We start from the raw sequence: 19,976 nt of genomic DNA, 5'->3' as shown, positions 1-19,976 counted from the left end.
AAAACAGTAAATGAACATATAAAGTTCAGGCAAACGTGATAATCACAATCCAAAATTACAAAACACATCAGCTATGAGGAAAAATTAGCTGAGATAAGAGATTAGGACCTCAAGAACTTCAGCTATTGGAAATATCAGATAGAGAATGTAAAATTAGAATGCACAAAAGAAGCATATAGTGACCCCAAAGTAAAAATCTGGAAAAGATTACACTGGTGATGGGGTAGAATACACACAAAAACTTAATTAGAAATACAAATTAAGCTGAAAAATTATAGCAGGAATGGGTGACTGTAAAATATAATGGAATTGTCTGGAGGGTGTCTGAAATTTAGGCAGAGTCCCAAACTGTTTCTAATAAAATAAAATTCATATATCACAAATTTTTTAAAGTTTCAGGACTGAAAAATAAACTGTTGAAATAGTCTCTTCTTCAGTGAAACAAAGATTCCTGTGGATATAATATAATGTAATATAATAGGATGCCTGAGGACATCTTAGGCTTTCATTAGAACTTCCTTATTTAGAAATGAAACAGCTATTCATTTTACAATTTTGATCAAGGATAATTTTGACGAAGAACCGCTATTAGAAAAGGAGCTTCACAAAATTGGTATCTTGTTATGTAAGCCCAGGGTTGATCAGGAGTGTACAAAAGAACAGATGTAAAAAAATGTGGGTGTGTACAAATCGGGACACTGTCGTTTTGCCTCCCACTTTGTATCTGCTGAGAAAGTAGTCTTGCATATCTGCCCCCAGGCTGGCATGAGCAGAGGAAGGGGAACAGGGAAGAAGCAGGACAGAGAAATCACAAGTGGAGTCAGCACTTGGGCTACATCATATGAATAACATGACTTTTCTGTGTGGCTGTGTGAAAGTGCTTGGGCTGGAATCCTCCAACCAGAACAGCACCCAAGGGAGCCATTTGCCAGGAAAGTGGTGTGGCAGTAAGAGGAGGTCAAGGGAAGAGGCTGATCTGGAACCAGAGATCCCACAAGAGGGGACTTCGCAGTGGGGACCGCATCAGAAAGCCGGCACCTGCACTCTGCAAGAAGTTATCATCTGCCATCAGCATTACCAGAAAAGCAACAATGAGCAGATTATAATCATCCAAAGAAGACAAGGGGTGCTTTCCTTCCCTGCCATCCCTTCCCCAAGCTCTAGAAAGAAGACAGAGGAAGAGTAACAAGTCTGACCAGCACTGGGGGAGAGTTTTGGATCAGACATGAAATTGAAGTTTTTAACTGGACTAGATTATTTTAATAACAGAAACTGACCAGAAAGGTATAGGATTTGCCCAAGGTGTTGTTAGGAGGTTGGAAAGTAGTATTTGGCATAGAATTATTAAAGGCGGTTTGTACTCCAATGTTTTCCATGTCTCTGTATTGTAGTTAAAGTTGTGTAAAAAGCAGAGAACGATACGGTACTCAGTTTCCAATCCCTCCGTTAAATAGTAGACCTGCATTAGAAACGCCAATTTTTCTTGTGGATTGCAGTTTACAATCTATCTAGAGGGATGCGGTTCTCAGACTTGAACGTTAATGCAAAACACTTCACATAGGGACAAAGGGTTAAATGCTGAGTGTGTAGCACAGACTATGATTTGAGAGAAGGACAATACTGTGAGCTACCCAGTCAGTTTCACGGACAATATAGGACCTAAGCTGTGCCCCGGAGAGATGGATATAATTTGCATTGATAAAGGGATGTTGGGAGGATTTTGCAAGAGGAAGAGGTAGCATGAGCCAAGGTGCAGAGGTGACAATCCAGGCATCATGCTCTTCCCGGCTACAACGGGATTTGTGTGAGGGAATAGGACAGAAATTTACAGAAAGAGTTCAAGGTCAGATTTCAGCAGCCAGGACATATCAGCCAAAGGAATTTGCATCTGATTGGATAAATAAGAAGAAACCACTAGTTTTGCACAAAGGCTTTTGAGATGATTGTCAAAGGAAGACAGAGAAAGAAGCATTTAGAAAAGGAAAGAAAACATTTATTTTCTAAGAGGGCAAGAGAGTCAGACTTCAGAAGAATTGGCTGGCCAAAGTATTTAAATTTAAAAGCTGCAAAATAGCCCAGGTTACCAAGTTTACATTAGTCTGTCCATGAAGGAAAAACAGTAACTTTCTCACATGATTATCATATTCAAAAACTCACGATGTATCTTCAGACACCAACATGGCAAATATCAAATATAAAATGGTTTACAGGAAATATTCAAGGTTTTGCTATGCAGGGGCCAAACCCAGTCAAGGTGGCCTCATTATTTTTGGTTTATGTCAGAGCATTACATGTTTTCTCTGACTGTCATATATGAAGTGCTTAATCATGTTGGAAGCAGGGTAAAATGTCACTTTTTGCTTCTACAGGATCAAAGTGGAATTTGAAGCCAATAAACTTGACACTGGTGTTCAGTGGGGTTGTTGAGATGAGCAGAAGTCTCTGTAGGTCTGAGCCGCTGTGTTTTCCAGCTTCACCACGAAGAAATTGAGGCAGAGGTGTCAACTGACGGCTCAATAACATATTCCATGACGAAGCTGGGCTGCAGTATGCAACTGACAGCATGGCTTTCCGTTCCACTTCTCCAGCCCTTCTGATTAGCCTGCTGAACCATTTTACTTCTCTTTCAATAATAACTACCAGCGACTTAATTCAAGTGTGGGTGTTTTGGAGTTGCTATCAACAAGACAAATGATACAAGCCTCACCAGCAGTGCCCATAATTCAGTTATTCTTAATTAGGCAGTGCTAATCTGAGGAAGAACCATCCTACAAGGTCCTTGATGCCTCCCTGGATATATCAGCATTATTGTCAGAGCATCTGCCTCCTTTATTGCTAGTTCCGAAACATATGATTTACTTCTTATTTTATTATATTGTGGGGTTTTCCCCCTTGAACCTGGAATGTGCAGTTGGTGTCCTGTTATTACATTTTCATCCAGCCACAGAAGGAGCAATGTGAGGTTACAAATATGCCTCTGTGGTGTCATACCGATTCAGACATTAAGAGATTCCCATTATTTCCGCTCCCTGGCTCCATCTGCTTCTGTGTTGATGGAAGGAAGCTCTTTCTAAAGTCTTGACTGTATTGGTTTGGTCTTTGCTACACAATGGACTTTCTGCTGTTCAATAATTATTAAGTATAAAAAATACGATACTTCTCTATAATATGCTTTATAAAGCAGAGAATTTTTTCCATACATGTCATTCAAAGATGCAAATTCAGACCTTCTCATGTCTTCATTTGTGTCACAAAATGATTTTTTTTAACAGAATGTCGACTTGGATTTTTCTGTTATCCTGATATTGCTGTTAATTTAGTCACTCTTTGTACTGATCTGACATACACAGGAGGACCAAGTGCCAAAATAGATGTACAGCTCCACTCCTTTGAGATTACAATTGTGCCTATGAGCACATTTATAAAACTGCGTTAGGGCAGTGGGAGTTGGTGATGGGGGTAGGAGGGGAAGAAAGAAGGATAAATTATAGATGTTTTGGACTTGGGAGTAAAAAGGGACTCTCAAAATGCTCTGAATAAAATTACATCTTTGTTGATATTTTTCCTTATATAAAATGTTTTTACTGTTCTTTGAAATTATGATAAACATGGTTACATCACAAGTAATATCTGAACAGGATTGAGAATACTTCAAAGGTGTTTTGCTCATTAACTGACATCTTAAGAAATTCATTTAAAAAAAATTAAATTGTACATTAATACAATGTAAATTAAAATACAAATAGAACTTCCCCTTTAAAAGTAATTTTTTTTTTTTTTTTTTTTTTTTAATAAATTTATTTATTTATTTTTGGCTGTGTTGGGTCTTCGTTTCTGTGCAAGGGCTTTCTCCAGTTGTGGCAAGCGGGGCCCACTCTTCATCGCGGTGCGCGGGCCTCTCACTATCGCGGCCTCTCTTGTGGCAGAGCACAGGCTCCAGACGTGCACGCTCAGTAATTGTGGCTCATGGGCCTAGTTGCTCCGCGGCATGTGGGATCTTCCCAGACCAGGGCTCGAACCCGTGTCCCCTGCATTGGCAGGCAGATTCTCAACCACTGTGCCACCAGGGAAGCCCTAAAAGTAATTTTTGAGAGCAAAGTTTGTCCTTGGAATTTTTGTCTTTTCCCCACTGGTGGCAGTTTTCCCCTCTGCTGGTTTGATGGCATTTTATTGAGAAGCATCGTGTTGTCAATAAACAGGGTGGTAACCCTGAGGTAGGAGGGACCCTCTGCCCAAACTGGACTCTGGAATGAGAAGTGTATCAGTCACTACAGCCTTTATGGTGTGTGTGGTATAATACATATGCCACACAATTTAACATCTTAACCATGTTTAAGTGTACAGTTCAGTAGCGCCAGGTACATTCACATTGCTGTGCAGCCCATCACCAGAACTCTTCTCATCTTTCAAATCTGAAACTCTCTACCCTTTAAACAACAGCTCTCCACTCCCTCTTCCCCCAGCCCCTGGCATTTATGCACTTTTAAGAAACCCCTGTTTCATTTCCTTTCAATGCTGTCTGTCTGATCGTCCCCACCGGATTTCTGCTTCTGGGAATGAAAGGCATCGGCTTCGTCATCTTCGTTCTCTGCCCACGTAGCCCTCTTAGCTTTGTCACACTCATCTCCATGCTTCTCGCCATCCCTCTCCTCCTCCTCTTCAGATTACTAATCCTACTCAGTGCTCTGTGTCCTCCTTAGCATCCATATTGGCAGGTGGAGCTCTTCCTTCTCCCCAGATTTCTATTCTTTTAGATTGACTGTGAGTCAGCATTTTTTTTTAATTTATTTATTTATTTATTTTGGGCTGTGTTGGGTCTTCGTTTCTGTGCGAGGGCTTTCTCTAGTTGCGGCAAGCGGGGGCCACTCTTCATCGCGGTGCGCGGGCCTCTCACTATCGCGGCCTCTCTTGTTGCAGAGCACAGGCTCCAGACGCGCAGGCTCAGTTGTGGTGCACGGGATTAGTTGCTCCGAGGCATGTGGGATCTTCCCAGACCAGGGCTCGAACCCGTGTCCCCTGCATTGGCAGGCGGATTTTCAATCACTGCGCCACCAGGGAAGCCCCAACATTTTAAACACAAGTTTAAAACGTTCCTGAAGGCTGTGTTAGCTGCAGTAGCAGGAGTAGCAGGGGTGTAGGCAGCTGTAGCAAAGCTAAAAAGAGGCTGAGGGGACAAACCGAAGATGGCGGCTTAGAGCACACAGGCCAGACTTCATTCATGGAGACTACAACTTCCTCGGCCATCCTCCCGTTAATAGTCTTCCACCTTCCTTTTTCAACCACAGCTCTGTACTTCCACCCCCTTCAAGTCACAGATGCTCCACCTTCTAGCCCAGTGTTTACAAACAGCCCTGCATAGAAGAAGTATTCTGAGGGTTAGGAGGTGGGGGAACGGCTTCTGTGAGTACAAATTTAGGAAATGCTGCATACTCTTCCCCTCTTGGAAATTCCCAATGTTCATTTGCATAATAAAAGCTCCGACCAGTCTTACAGTGAAGGAATCAATGGAATTTTATAATTTTGTCTAAAATAGCCCTTTCCAAATTACTTGACTATGTACCTTATAACATGATGGTTAAGAACACAGGTTTGTGGATTCATGAAGCTCTAGATTCCAGGACCAACTTTGCACTTACCAACTACACCAAGTTACATACCCTCTCTGGGCCTTGGTTTTCACATCAGTGCAATAGGTTAAATAACATCCAGCTTTTCAAAGAAAGAAGGAAGGAAGGAAAGGAGGGAGGGGAATCCTATAAACTCAACTCTATGATGACATGGATTCAAAAGTATAGATTTAACCTAAATATAATAGTAATAGCAAAAAAAAAAAAATAAGTCAAGATCAAAAAGAACTACAAGAAGCTGACGAAATATTCCAGATTCAAAGAGGCTAAAGAAACAAGACAATTTAACACAATGTATGAGCGTGGATTAGATCTTGAACCAGGAAAAAAAAAGCTATAAAGGACATTATTGGGACAATTGATAAAATTTGAATATGGGCTGTGTTTAAAACAATAGAATAGAATTGTATCATTGTTAAATGTCTTGATTTAAATTATTGTATGATGGTTATGTAAGAGAATGTCCTTTTGTCTAGGAAACACACACTGAAGTATTGAGGGTAAAGGAGACATAATGTATCCAACTTACTCTCAAATGGTTGAGGGAAACCTCAGAACCACAAGAGAGATGGCGGGGTGGGGGGAAATGATAAGGCAAATGAGGCAAAATGTAAAAGAATTAAGGGTATCCAGGAGTTCATTGTGCTATTCTTGTAACTTTTCTAGTTTGAAATGTATCAAAATGAAAACTTACCTAAAATTCATGATAACAGATATAAACATATATAATGGCTAGCTCAGGGCTCATCTTCTCAAAAACACCTGTGTCTAATGACGCCTTGCGCTGGGTATCTCCCACTTGCCCCTCCAGTTCAGCCTCCACCACCTTCCTCGCCCCGGTTTGATCTCTAGGGGGCTGTCTTGAAGGACTCTATCAGTGGGCTCTGTGCTCTCTGGTCTTCAGCTGGATTTGCCCAGTGGGAGATGCTCTTTGGGTTCTGGCAACCTCTACCTCCCTGCTCTGCCCCTTTGGGCTTAGAAGTGATAATAGTTCCCCAGCACTATGAGTCCTGGATATTCCAACATTCTGTGTTGTTTTCCCTAAAGCTTGACCACACATTTGTAACTTCATTTACCACTCCTCAGTTACCCAATTTGAACATGCTTCAGTATATATACTCTCTAGACACTGGAGACACAAAGATGGCTGAACATGAACGATGCTTTCTGATTGCTCACAATCCAAAGTAAAAAATGAATGCTGTTAAATAAAATGCATTGTGATACCCTCAGTCATAACCTGAATTACTAAGGAAACTTCCCTCAACCCTCTCTCACCTGGCCTTATGGTTTGGAGATTAATCCTTCCTAAGTGTCCTCCAGCTATATCTGAGCAGTCCCCAAAGGAGGCCACCTCATGGACACCCAGGAGCAGGGTCTTCAGTTTCTTCTGCTCTGGCCTCCTCGTGTCCACATGCCACTGTGTTTGATGACAATGACACATGTAGGATCACCATGCCCCTGAGCCCAGTTAATGTGGCCATGACTCCTTCCTCAGAGGAATGAAACTCCCTCTTGATTTCGTAACAGTATATCAGAGAAAATGTAGTCAAGGTTAATGAGAAATTACTAAAAGTCTTAGAATAATGGAATATTATAACTTTACAACCACCACTCTGCTCTGGAATGTCCTGGTGTCCTTCACCTGACCCACTCACTGCATCAGTCCATCACCAGAAGCACCCCAGCCTAAACTTTCAGTGTTAAACAATTGAGAAGATTAACAAACAGATCAAATAAATCCTCAAAATGATGGGAGACTAAGCAGCCATTAAAGTTATGCTAAAGATCTATATAAACAATAGTGTTTGCAATGGTTGAAGTGAGAAAAAATAGGTTACAGAACTCCTTGTAGAGTATGAATTCATACACACACACACACACACACATACATATAGCTATATATACATATAGAGACATATATACACAAACACATATATGTATGCACTTACACACACACACACACACACACACACACACACACACATGCTATTGTCAACTTTGTTAACCTGGGAACTCTGTTTCCCAGAAACCTCTTCCCTGTCTGGCTCTGAGCTGGAGTTGGCAACCACACGCTGAAGGAATTCCCAGTTAAATACACTGCCAGATAGACCCAGACTTGCCCGGTGGTTTCCAACTTGTCCTAACACTCATTCCACACCCAACTCTTCTGCTGCTGCCACAGCAGTACCCTATACCAGCCCTCACTCCACAGAGGCAACAGCTTCCCAGAGACCTCACCACAAGCCTCAGCTTTGTAGTGGGATGTGGTAGGGCTTCGCAGATTTCCTGCAAGCTCCGCTTGTCCAACCCCACTGGTGCTTCAGGAGAGTGGCTAGTGGCTCTTTCTCAATCCTCCAACTCCCCCTTCTGGACTCTCACTTCTCCAGCTCCCCCCATAACTGGTTATGGTCTAATTCCTATAACCAACCCCTTCTTCTATAACATCCACGGCGACTCTGCTTCCCTGACTGTACCCTAACTGAAACGATACATGAATGTGTGTAGGAAAATGTCTGAAAAGGTAAGTGCTAAATGGAAACCCTCATTATCTCTGAGTGGTAGGCTTATACGTTTTTTTTCTTTTTACTTGTTTGTGTTTAATTTTTTTTTAATAATGACCATGGATTAACTAAGTTTAAATGATTAAAGAAAAATATCTTTTACATGACAACAATCCAGTAACAACCCATTCTTTTTTTTTAATACTAGTTTCAGGTGTACAACATAGTGATTCAATATTTTTACAAATTATAATCATTTTAAATTTATTATAAAATATTGGCTATATTTCCCATGCTGTACAATATATCCTTGCAGCTTATTTATTTTGTACATGGTAATAATCCCCCTCCCCTATACTACCCCTCTCCACTTCCCTCTCCCTACTGCTAATCACTATTTGTTCTCTAGCTGTACCTTTGTTTCTGTTTTGTTATATTCATTCATTTCATTCTTTTAGATTCCACGTATGTGATAACATACAGTAAATACTATATGTTATGTCTTTCTCTTTCTCTGTCTGACTTATTTCACTAAGCATAATAACCTCCAGGTCCATGCATGTTGTTGCAAATGGCAAAATTTAGTTATTTTATATGGCTGAGTAATATTTCATTATATATATTATATATAATGTTATATATTATATATATTATATATAATATATATGTCATATATGTTGGCTAATGCTGCTATGAACATAGGGGTGCATGTATCTTTTCAAATTAGTGTTTTCATTTTTTCCAGATATATCCCCAGGAGTGGAACTGCTGGATCATATGATAGTTTTATTTTTAATTTTTTTTGAGGAAACTCCATACCATTTTCCATAGTGGCTGCACCAAATTACATTCCCATCAACAGTGCACAAAGGTTCCCTTTTCTCCACATCCTTGCCAACATTTGTTATATGTGGTCTTTTTGATGATAGTCATTCTGACAGATATAAGGTGATAACTCATTGTAGTTTTGATTTACATCTCTCTGATGATTAGCAATGTTAAGCATCTTTTTATGTGCCTGTTGGCCATCTGGATGTCTTCTTTGAAAAAATGTCTATTCAGGTCTTCTGCCCATTTCTTAATCAGATTGTTTGTTTTTTAATATTCAGTTGTATGAGCTGTTTATATATTTTGGATATTAACCACTTATGAGTCATATCATTTACAAATATTTTCTCCCATTCATTAGGTTGTCTTTTAGTTTTGTCAATGGTTTTCTTTCTTTTTTTTTTTTTTTTTTTTTGCCACATTGCGAAGCTCGCAGGATCTTAGTTCCCTGACCAGGGAATGAACCTGGTGAACCCAGGGCCATGGCAGTTAAAGTGCCAAGTCCTAACCACTGGACAACCAGGGAATTTCCTGTCAATGGTTTCCTTTGTTGTGAAAAAGCTTTTAAGTTTAATTAGATCCCATTTGTTTATTTTTGCTTTTGTTTCCTTTGTCTTAGAGACAAATCCATGAAAAAATTGCTACCGTTTATGTCAAAGAGTTTTCTGCTGATGTTTTCTTCTAGGAGTTTTATGGTTTCTGCTCTTACATTTAGGTCTTTAAACCATTTTGAGTTTATTTTTGTATATGGTGTGAGAAAATGATCTAATTTCATTCTTTTACATGTAGCTGTACAGGTTTCCTGTCACCATTTGTTGAAGAGACTGCCTTTTCCCCATTGTATATTCTTGCCTCCTTTGTCATACATTAATCGACCATAGGTGAGTGGGTTTATTTCTGAGCTCTCTATTCTGTTTCATTGATCTATGTGCCTGTTTTTGCACCAGTACCATACTGTTTTGATTACTGTAGCTTTGTCATATATTGCAAAGTCAGCACGTGTGATATCTTCAGCTTTGTTCTTTTTCTCAAGATTGCTTTGGCAATTACAGGTCTTTTGTGGTTCCATATAAATTTTAGGATTATTTGTCCTATTTCTGTGAAAACGTCATGGCTATTTTGATAGGGATTGCATTAAATCTTCAGATTGCTTTCGGTAGTATGGATATTTTAACAATATTATTTCTTACAATCCATGAACATGATATATCTTTCTATTTGTTTGTGTCATCTTCAGTTTCTTTCATCAGTGTCTATAATTTTCCATGTAAAGTTCTTTTACCTCCTTAGTTAGATTTTTCCTAAGTGTTTTATTCTTTTTGATGTGATGGTAAATGGGATTGTTTACTTAATTTCTCGGATAGTTTGTTGTTAGTGTATACAAATGCAACACATTTCTGTATATTAATTTTGTATCCTGCAACTTCACCAAATTCATTGATGAGTTCTAGTAGTTTTTTGGTGGCTTCTTTAGGATTTTTATGTACAATATCATGTTATCTGCAAACAGTGACAGTTTTACTTCTTCCTTTCCAGTTTGGAGTCCTTTTATTTCTTTTTCTTGTCTGACTACTGTGGCTAGGGCATCCAATACTATGTTGAATAAAGTGGCAAGAGTGGGCATCCTTGCCTTTTTCCTGATCTTAGAGAAAATTCTTTTAGCTTTTCACTGTTGAGTGTGATGTTAGCTGCAGGTTTGTCATATATTGCCGTTATTATGTTGAGGTATGTTCCCTCTATATCCACTTTGTTGATAGTTTTTATCATAAACAGATATTGAATTTTATCAAAAGCTTTTTCTGCGTCTATTGAGATAATCATATGATTTTTATTGTTCAATTTGTTAATGTGGTGTATCATATTGTTTGATTTACAGATTTTGAACATCCTTGCATCCCTGGGATAAATCCCACTTGATCATCATGTATGATCCTTTTAATGTATTGTTGAATTCAGTTTGCTAATATTTGGTTGAGGATTTTTGCATCTATGTTCATCAATGTATTTGGCCCGTAATTTTCTTTTTCTGTGATACCTTTGTCTGGTTTTGGTATCAGAGTGATGCTGGCCTCATAGAATGAATTCAAGAGCATTGCTTCTTCTGCATTTTTTGGAATAGTTTGAGAAGGATAGGTGTTAACTCCTCTCTAAATGTTTGGTAGAATTCACCTGTGAAGCTATCTGGTCCTGAACTTCTGTTTGTTGAGAGTTGTTTTATTACTAATTCAATTTCATTACTGGAAATTTGTTAGCTCATATTTTCTATTTCTCCCTGGTCCAGTCTTGGGAGATTATACATTTATAAGAATTTAAAATTGTACATTTATTCCAGCTTGTTCATTTTATTGGGGTATAATTGCTGATAGTAATCTCTTATGATCCTTTGTATTTCTGAGATAATTGGTTTTAACATTTCCTTTTTCCATTTCTGGCTTTATTGATTTGAGCTCTCTATTTTTTTCTTGATGACTCTGGCTAAAGGTTTATGAATTCTGTTTATCTTTTCAAAGAATCAGCTCTTGGTTTCTTTGGGCATTTCTTTCCCTTTTTTTTTTTTTTGTCTCTATTTATTTATTTCTGCTCTGATATTTGTGATTTCTTTTCTTCTACTAACTTTGGGTTTTGTGTGTTCTTCTTTCTCTAGTTCCTTTAGGTGTAAGGGTACGTTGTTTATTTGAGATTGTTCTTGTTCCCTGAGGTAAGCTTGTATTGCTAAAAACTTCCCCCTTAGAACTGATTTTGCTGCATCCTAGAGATTTGGGATCATTGTGCTTTCGTTTTCATTTGTCTCCAGGTATTTTTTTATTCCTTCTTTGATTTCTTTGGTGGTCCATGTTTGTTTAGTAGCATATTGTTTAGCCTCCACATGTTTGTGTTTTCTGCAGTTTTTTCCTCATACTTGATTTCTAGTCTCATAGCATTTTGGTCAGAAAACATGCTTGGGATGGTTTGAATTTTCTTAAATTCACTGAGACTGGTTTTGTTGCCTAGTAACAATCCATCCTTAATCATTTGTTACACAGGAACACTAACAAGAATGAATAGGACTCAGACTGGCTGGCATCGATATCAGAACCTCCTCTCCAATATTCAGCCAGAAGTACTCAATTTATTCCCTGGGACAATTAAGGCATCTCTGAAATATTATGGGTTTTTTTGTTTTTTTTTTTAAGGAGAGATACAGAATAATTATAAATTTTCAGACTTTTTATCACCTTCACATTTCTTCCTTGATTCTTTTCTCACCCTGGAAAAATTAATATATAAATCTTAATTTTACAAAGAGAGAGACTGACACAGAGGGCAAATGAGAGTCAATTAAAAAGTTAAATTTTTATATTTAATGTTTTTCTAAAACTATTCCAAATAAAGATCAAAGATATCTGTGAACATACACAGATTCTGTATGGATGTGATCAGTCTTGGGTGGGAAGGGGTTTTTTGTTTGTTTGTTTTTGCAGGATAGGTTGATTTTTCTATAGACCAAGTGGGCACATGTTTGGAATAATTAATATCAATATTATAAATTAATTTTACAGGTGATGTTTTGGTATTAAAAGGTTGGCAAATTGTCAGCAGATTTGACAATTGTTTAAAAATGAACATTTTGGGACTTCCCTGGTGGTCCAGTGGTTAAGAATCTGTCTTCCAGTTCAGGGGAGGTGGGTTCGATCCCTGATCGGGGAAGCTAAGATCCCACATGCCTGTGCAGAGCAATTAAGCTGGTGCACTCTAGAGACCATGTGCCACAACTAGAGAGTCCACGTGCTGCAATGAAGAGCCTGTGCAGCTCAGCTAAAAGATCCCACACACCACAAAGAAGATCCAGCGTGCTGCAGCCAAATAAATAAATATTTTTTTAAATGAACATTTTATCAAATGAAGCTGTAGGGTGCAGCATATAATTACAGAGCTGTGGATATGATGCTAAGCTATCAAAAGGAAAAGTATGGGATGAATTGGACTCCTAGAGCCCGAGGGTAGTGAAAAACACATTACAGCACTCTAATAAACTGCCCATCTCAAATGACCTAAAGTGGTATTAACATAAAAACAAACAGAAAGTCCCTTTAGAAAAGAAAATTAAATGATTTATTCAGTAGCTAACTACATTTTCCCCAAAAGACAATATAGTAGAAAAAGGAAGAACCACAGCAACAAAGCAAAAGGATACATATTTGTTGCTTTGAGGTTAAGAATAAGAGCACTAAAGTCTGCTTTTGCCTCTTATAAGTTGCTTTGCCTTAGGCCAATAACATGCCATATCTCTTAGTTGCTCCATCTATAAAGTGGGGATAGTACTATCTAGCTCCTGGAACTGTCTTAAAGATTTCATGAGATAATAAATATAAAGCAAAAAGCATCATACTTAGTGCTCTACCTTAGAAAAGGCTTAGCTCCTTTAATAAACTCATGTCTGGGGTGAAATAAGGAGATTTCTGAAAGCAGATCGAGCTTAAAACACCCAGAATTTAGCTAAATGAGTCTTTCATGTGTAATTAGGGTCACTAAAAATGTAAGATACTAAAGTAAGAAGCATAGATAGAAAAGAAAATCAAAACTCTTCATGTTGGGACTTCCTTGGCAGTCCAGTGGTTAGGACTCTGCACTTCCACTGCAGGAGGCTGGGGTTCGATCCCTTGTCGGGGAACTAAGATCACGTATGCCTCACAGCACGGCCAAAACAACAACAAAAAACTCTTCATGTTAAAAACAACAAACTGCCTAATTAAACATAGAGAATTGAACTCACATACTTACCTTTGTTTCTTCACTAAACTCCACCAAAATGATAGTAAAACAGGAGAAGCATACACTCACATGGACAAAGAAAACAAGAAAGGAGATGAAAGCAGCAACAAAAATTTGAAAGCTGAAAAGTAAATGAATGAAAAGTTACTGACCATTTTCCTTGCTGAAATGTAAGCAGGAAATGGGGAAAGCACAGAAATAAGCTACTTGAATCAAAGAGTCCTGGAGAAATATCAGGAATTGCAGAAATGTCAGGAACTGGAGTACGAGGAGCTACTGAAAGTAGGGGAACTGGTGGACCGAACAAATGAGAATTAGCTGAAACTATTAGACCTCACCCCCCATCTCACCCCCAACCCTGTGCCTCTGTACAGTGCCAAGCCTGGAGTTTAACTGGCTAGAGAGTTTGAACAAAAAAAACTCTGAATTTGGGTACATTAGCTTCAACTGACTGTGAGAGGTACTTTACCAAAACAAGGAGGGGATTAAGTGAAAGGCAACAGCCCCCTTCCCCTCCTTAGATCCCACAATACTGAGTTCAGGCTCAAACCACACAAATGAGGACTCCTTTCGGAGGCATCTGATCAGCCCAAGAAAAAAGACCTGTAGATACTGAGAGAATCAGGAGTTCCCAATAAAATAGTACAGATCACCCTATAGTAAAGCCCACCAGATAATAAATCCCACCCATGAACAGAGCTTCCACTCAGCTTTTAGGTACCTCAATATTAACTATGATCACCAGACATTAGAAAGATTCAATTCAACATGAGAGATGGACCAAAACAAAGAACAAAAAGAAACTTTGTGACTGAGATAATACAAAATCATTAATGTTCTTGGGAGATAAAAGAAAAGAGTGCATCTTTGAAACAAGAACAAGATGCTATAAAGAAAACATTGGAAATTTAAAATATGAAAACAAATGAAAAACTCCATAGATGAGTAGAACAGAGTTAGATTATAAAAAAAAAAAAAATAGAAGGAATTCCCTGGCGGTCCAGTGGTTAGGACTTGGCGCTTTAACCGCTGTGGCCCGGATTCAATCCCTGGTTGGGGAACTAAGATCCCACAAGCCTTGCAGTGCAGCCCAAAAAAAAGAAAAGAAATGACAAGATTATTAGAGCAGGGGTCCCCAACCCCCAGGCCACGGACCATTACCAGTCCATGGCCCGTTAGGAACCAGGCCACACAGCAGGAGGTGAGTGGTAGGCAAGCGAGAGAAACTTCATCTATTTTTACAGTCACTCCCCATCGCTCACATTATCGCCTGAGCTCCACCTTCTGTCAGATCAGCGGCAGCATTAGATTCTCATAGGAGCACGAACCCAACTGTGAACTGCACATGTGAGGGATCTAGGTTGCGTGCTCCTTATGAGAATCTAATGCCTGATGATCTGAGGTGGAGCTGAGGCGGTGATGCTAGCGCTGGGGAGCGGCTGCAAATACAGATTCTCATTAGCAGAGAGGTTTGACTGCACAGAGACCATAATAAATCAATTGCTTGCAGACTCATATCAAAACCCTACCAGTGAGTGGCCAAGTGAAAACAAGCTCAGGGCTCCCACTGATTCTGCATTATGGTGAGTTGTATAATTATTTCATTATATATTACGATGTAATAATAATAGAAATAAAGTGCACAGTAAATGTAATACGCTTGAATCATCCCGAAACCATCCCCCCAACCCCAGTCTGTGGAAAAATTGTCTTCCACAAAACTGGTCCCTGGTGCCAGAAAGGTTGGGGACAGCTGTATTAGAGGACTATTCCAGTGTATCCGAGAGCTGAAAAATAGGTGTTTCAAAAAGAGAGATAAGTCACAAAGAAAGTATTGGAAACGATTACAGATATTCAAGACAGTATCCTTCAAGAAATGAAGACCCAAACGTCCAAATCAAAATATTTATTAAGTACCCTGCTCATTGAAAGGAAAAAGGATCACACCAAAGGTGCATCATCATGAAATTTCAGAATGAAGGAAAAAAGAACTTAAGGAAGAAGAGATCTGAATAGTTTCAAGAGAGCAAGGCCATATACAAGAGCTCAAGAATCAGAATTCCATCAGACATCTCAACAACAGTGTGTTGGTTTCCTTTATATGTCACCTTGACTGGTACAAGGGGTTCCCAGATTAAACATTATTCCAGAGTGTGTCTGTGTGAGGGTACTTCTGGAAGGGTTTAGCATTTGAATTGGTGGACTCAGTAAAGTAGATTGCCTTCCCCAATCCATTAAGGTACTCAATGGAACAAAAGGTCAAGGAAGGAGGAACTTTCCCCTTTTTTTCCTGCCTCACTGCTTGAGCTGGTCATCTTATCTTCTCTTGCAATGGATGGGGAATTTTTCCCCCAGCTTTATTGAGGTATTGACAAATAAAAATTGTATATATTTTAAGGTGTACAACATGATGTCTTAATTTATGTATACACTGTGAAATGATTACCACAATCAAGCTAATTAACATGTCCATCACCTCATATAGTTACCTATATGTGGATGTGGTGAGAACACTTAAAATCTACTCTCTTAGCAAATTTCAAGTGTGTAATACGGCATTATTCACTATACTCACCGTGCTGTACATTAGATCCCCAGAACTTATTTACCTTATAACTGAAACTTTGTACTCTCTGGCAGACATCTCCCCATTTCCTCCACCATCTAGGCTCTGGTAACCACCATTCTACTCCCTGCTTCTATGAGTTCAACTTTTTTAGATGCCACATATGAGTGAAATCCTGCATATTTGTCTTTCTGTGTCTGGCTGATTTCACTTAGCGTAATGTCCTCCAGATTCATCCATGTTGTCACAAATGGCAGATTTCCTTCTTTTATAAGGCTGAATAGTGTCACATATATAAATATAACAGTTTATCCATTCATCTAACTATGGACATTTAGGCTGTTTCCATGCCTTGCCTATTGTGAAAAATGCTGCAATGAACATGGGAATCCAAGTATCTCTTTGAGAAACTGATTCCATTCCAGACAGGGATTTACACCATCAGCTCCCCTGGTTCTCAGGCCTTTGGACCTGGACTGAATTACACCACCAGCTTTCCTGGGTGTCCAGCTTGCAGACAGCTGACTGTGGGATGCCTCAGCCTCCATAACTGTGTAATCCAGTTCCTCAAGATATATACACTTTTTTTTTTTTTCTGGAGAACCTTAATACAAACAATGTTGGAAATTAAAAAACAATAGAACAACCTCTTGTAAGTTAGAAAGGCAACATGTTGTCCAAATTAGAGTCCTATACTCAGCTAAATTATCCAACATGGGAAGTGTAGAAAAAACACATTTTCAGATGTGCAAGGTATCCCAGTGATTGTTTTCCTTCAATATCTATTCTCCTCTTCTTTTTCTTCTCCCCCCCTTGTCCGGCTCCTCCTCCTTTCTTCTTCAGAAGTAGGTATGATGAAATTAATCCGGGCTCATGTGAAGAATATGTAAAAATATTCCCCCCTCTGTTGTAGCTAGATGCCCATATGACTAGGTTCTGGGCCAAAGGAATGTAAGTAGAAGTAATTTGTGATACTCCCCAAAAGTTTTTTCTCCCCTTCCAGTTCTATTGAGATATAATTGATACCACCACTGTATACCACTGTATACATTTAAGGTGTACAGCCTAATGATTTGACTTATATACATCCTGAAATGATAACTTACCACAGTAAGTTTAGTGAACATGCATCATCTTATATAGATACAAGATAAAAAGAAAAAAAATTTTTTTCTTATGATGAGAATTCTTAGGATTTACTCTGTTAACAACTTTCATAAAAAACATACAGCCCTGTTAATTATGTGTATCATGTTGTACATTACATTGCTAGATCTTATTTGTCCTGTAACTGGAAGTTTGTACCTTTTGGTTGTCTTCGTCCAATTCCGCCTTCCCCTACTACCTGCCTCTGGTAATCACAAATCCAATCTCTTTCTCTGAGTTTGTTTGTTGTTTGTTAAGTATAATTGACCTATAACCCTATGTTAGTTCCTGGTGCACAACATAGCTATTTGATGTTTCTATAAGTTTCAAAATGATCACCATGATAAGTCTAGTTATGTAGTCCATACAAAGATATTACATAGTTATTGACTATATTCCCCACACTGTACATTTCATACCTGTGACTCATTTATTTTGTAACTGAAAGTTTGTACCTCTAAGGCTCTCCCCCTCACCTATTTCTCTCATCCCCCACCTACCTCCTCACTGGCAACCAAATGTTTGTTCTCTGTATCTATGACTCTTTTCCCCTTTTGTTTTATTTTTTCATTTGTTTTTTAGAGTCCACGTATAAGTGAAATCATACAGTGTTTATCTTTCTCTGTCTGACTTATTATTATGTATATAGCATAATACCCTCCAAGTCCATCCCTGTTTTCACAAATGGCAAGATTTCATTCTTTTTTATAGCTAAATACTATTCCATTATTATGTACAACATCTTCTTTATCCATTCATCTGTTGATAAGCACTTAGGTTGCTTCCATACCTTGGCTATTGTAAATAATGCTGCAATGAACACAGGGGTGCATATAACTTTTCACATCAGTGTTTTCATTTACTTCAGATAAATACTCAGGAGTAGAATTGCTGGACTGAATGACAGTTCTATTTTTAATTATTTGAGGAACCTTCATACTGTTTTCATAGTGGCTATACCAATTTGCATTCCTACCAACAGTGCATGAGGGTTCCTTTTTCCCCACATCCTTGCCAACACTTGTTATTTGTTGTCTTTTTGATGCCATTCTGACAGGTGTGAGGCAATATCTCATTGTGGTTTTAATTTGCATTTCCTTGATGATCAGCAGTGTTGAGCATCTTTTCATGTGTCTGTTCGCCATTTGTATGTCTTCTTTGGTAAAATATCTATTCAGGTCCTCTGACCATTTTTTAATCATGTTGTTTGGGTTTTTTTTTTTTACATTGAGCTGTGGGAATTATTTGTATATTTTGGATATTAACCCCTTATTGGATGCATCATTTGCAGATATCTTCTCCTATTCTGTAGGTAGCCTTTTCATTTTATTCATAGTTTCCTTCACTGTGCAAAAAGCTTTTTAGTTTGATGTCATCCCATTTGTTTGTTTTTACTGTTATTTCCCTTGCCTGAGGAGACACATCCAAAAAAATTGCTAAGACCAATGATGTCATAGAGCTTACTGCCTATGTTTTCTTCTAAAAGTTTTATGGTTTCATGTCTTACATTTAAGTCCCTAAGCCATTTTGAGGTGTTTTTTTTGTTTTTCTTTCGTTTTTGTTTTTGTTTTTTGTATGTGGTATAAGAAAGTAGTCCAGTTTCATTCTTCTGCATGTAGCTGTCCAGTTTTCCCAACACAATTTATTGAAGAGGCTGTGTTTCCCCGTAGTATATTCTTGCCTCCATTGTCATAGCTTAATCGACCTTACAAGTGTGGGTTCATGTCTGGGCTCTCTATTCTGTTCCACTGATCTATGTGTCTGTTTTTGTGCCAGTACCATACCGTACTGATTACTGAAGCTTTGTAGTATAATTTGAAATCAGGGAGTCCCCAAAAGTTTTCTTAAAATCTGGGAGCAGGCCCTTTTCCTACCATTTCTTCGTCCACGCTAGCTAGAAAACAGACACGCTAGATGGAACCAGAGGGCATTTTGTTACCATTGTTAGAAATCATTTATTGGGAATGACAAAGAAGCAGCCAAGAGGGAGGCTGAGTTCCTGATGTTCCAAATTAGCCTTGACAACCCACATTTATGTGAGAGAGAAATAAGCTTCTATCTTCTTTAGGTCATCATTATTTTTGGTTTCTGTCACTTGTAGTCAAATCTCATCTCAGGTAATCCAACCTAATACACAAGCTCAGGAAGGTTTTCTTTGCAGGTTATTAAGTTCTAAAAAAATGTATATAACATGGACATATATAACATGGTTTTTATTTATTGTGTTATTTAAATCCTGTAAATACATCTGATATTTTTGGTCTTCTTGATGTACAAATTCTGAAAGTTTATTAAAGATTGATACTATGATGGTGGCTTTATCAATGTCATATATTTCTGGAAGATTTTGCTATATGTAAACATTTTCTATGATGTTTGATGCATAATAATTAGTGTATATTTTGGTAGACTACTATATGAAATTAAAAAAAACTTCGTTGTCCCATTTTAAACTTTGGATCTTGATTTTACTCTTTCTGATAATATTACATTTGATTTCTTTTTAAAATTTTTCTTCTATGCCTTTCCCCATTCCTTTATTTTCCTTCTTCC

This window comes from Balaenoptera physalus (assembly GCF_965194825.1).
Source record: "Balaenoptera physalus genome assembly, chromosome: 13".
In the NCBI taxonomy this organism is placed as follows: Eukaryota; Metazoa; Chordata; class Mammalia; order Artiodactyla; family Balaenopteridae; genus Balaenoptera; species Balaenoptera physalus.
This window is presented reverse-complemented; position numbering follows the sequence as displayed.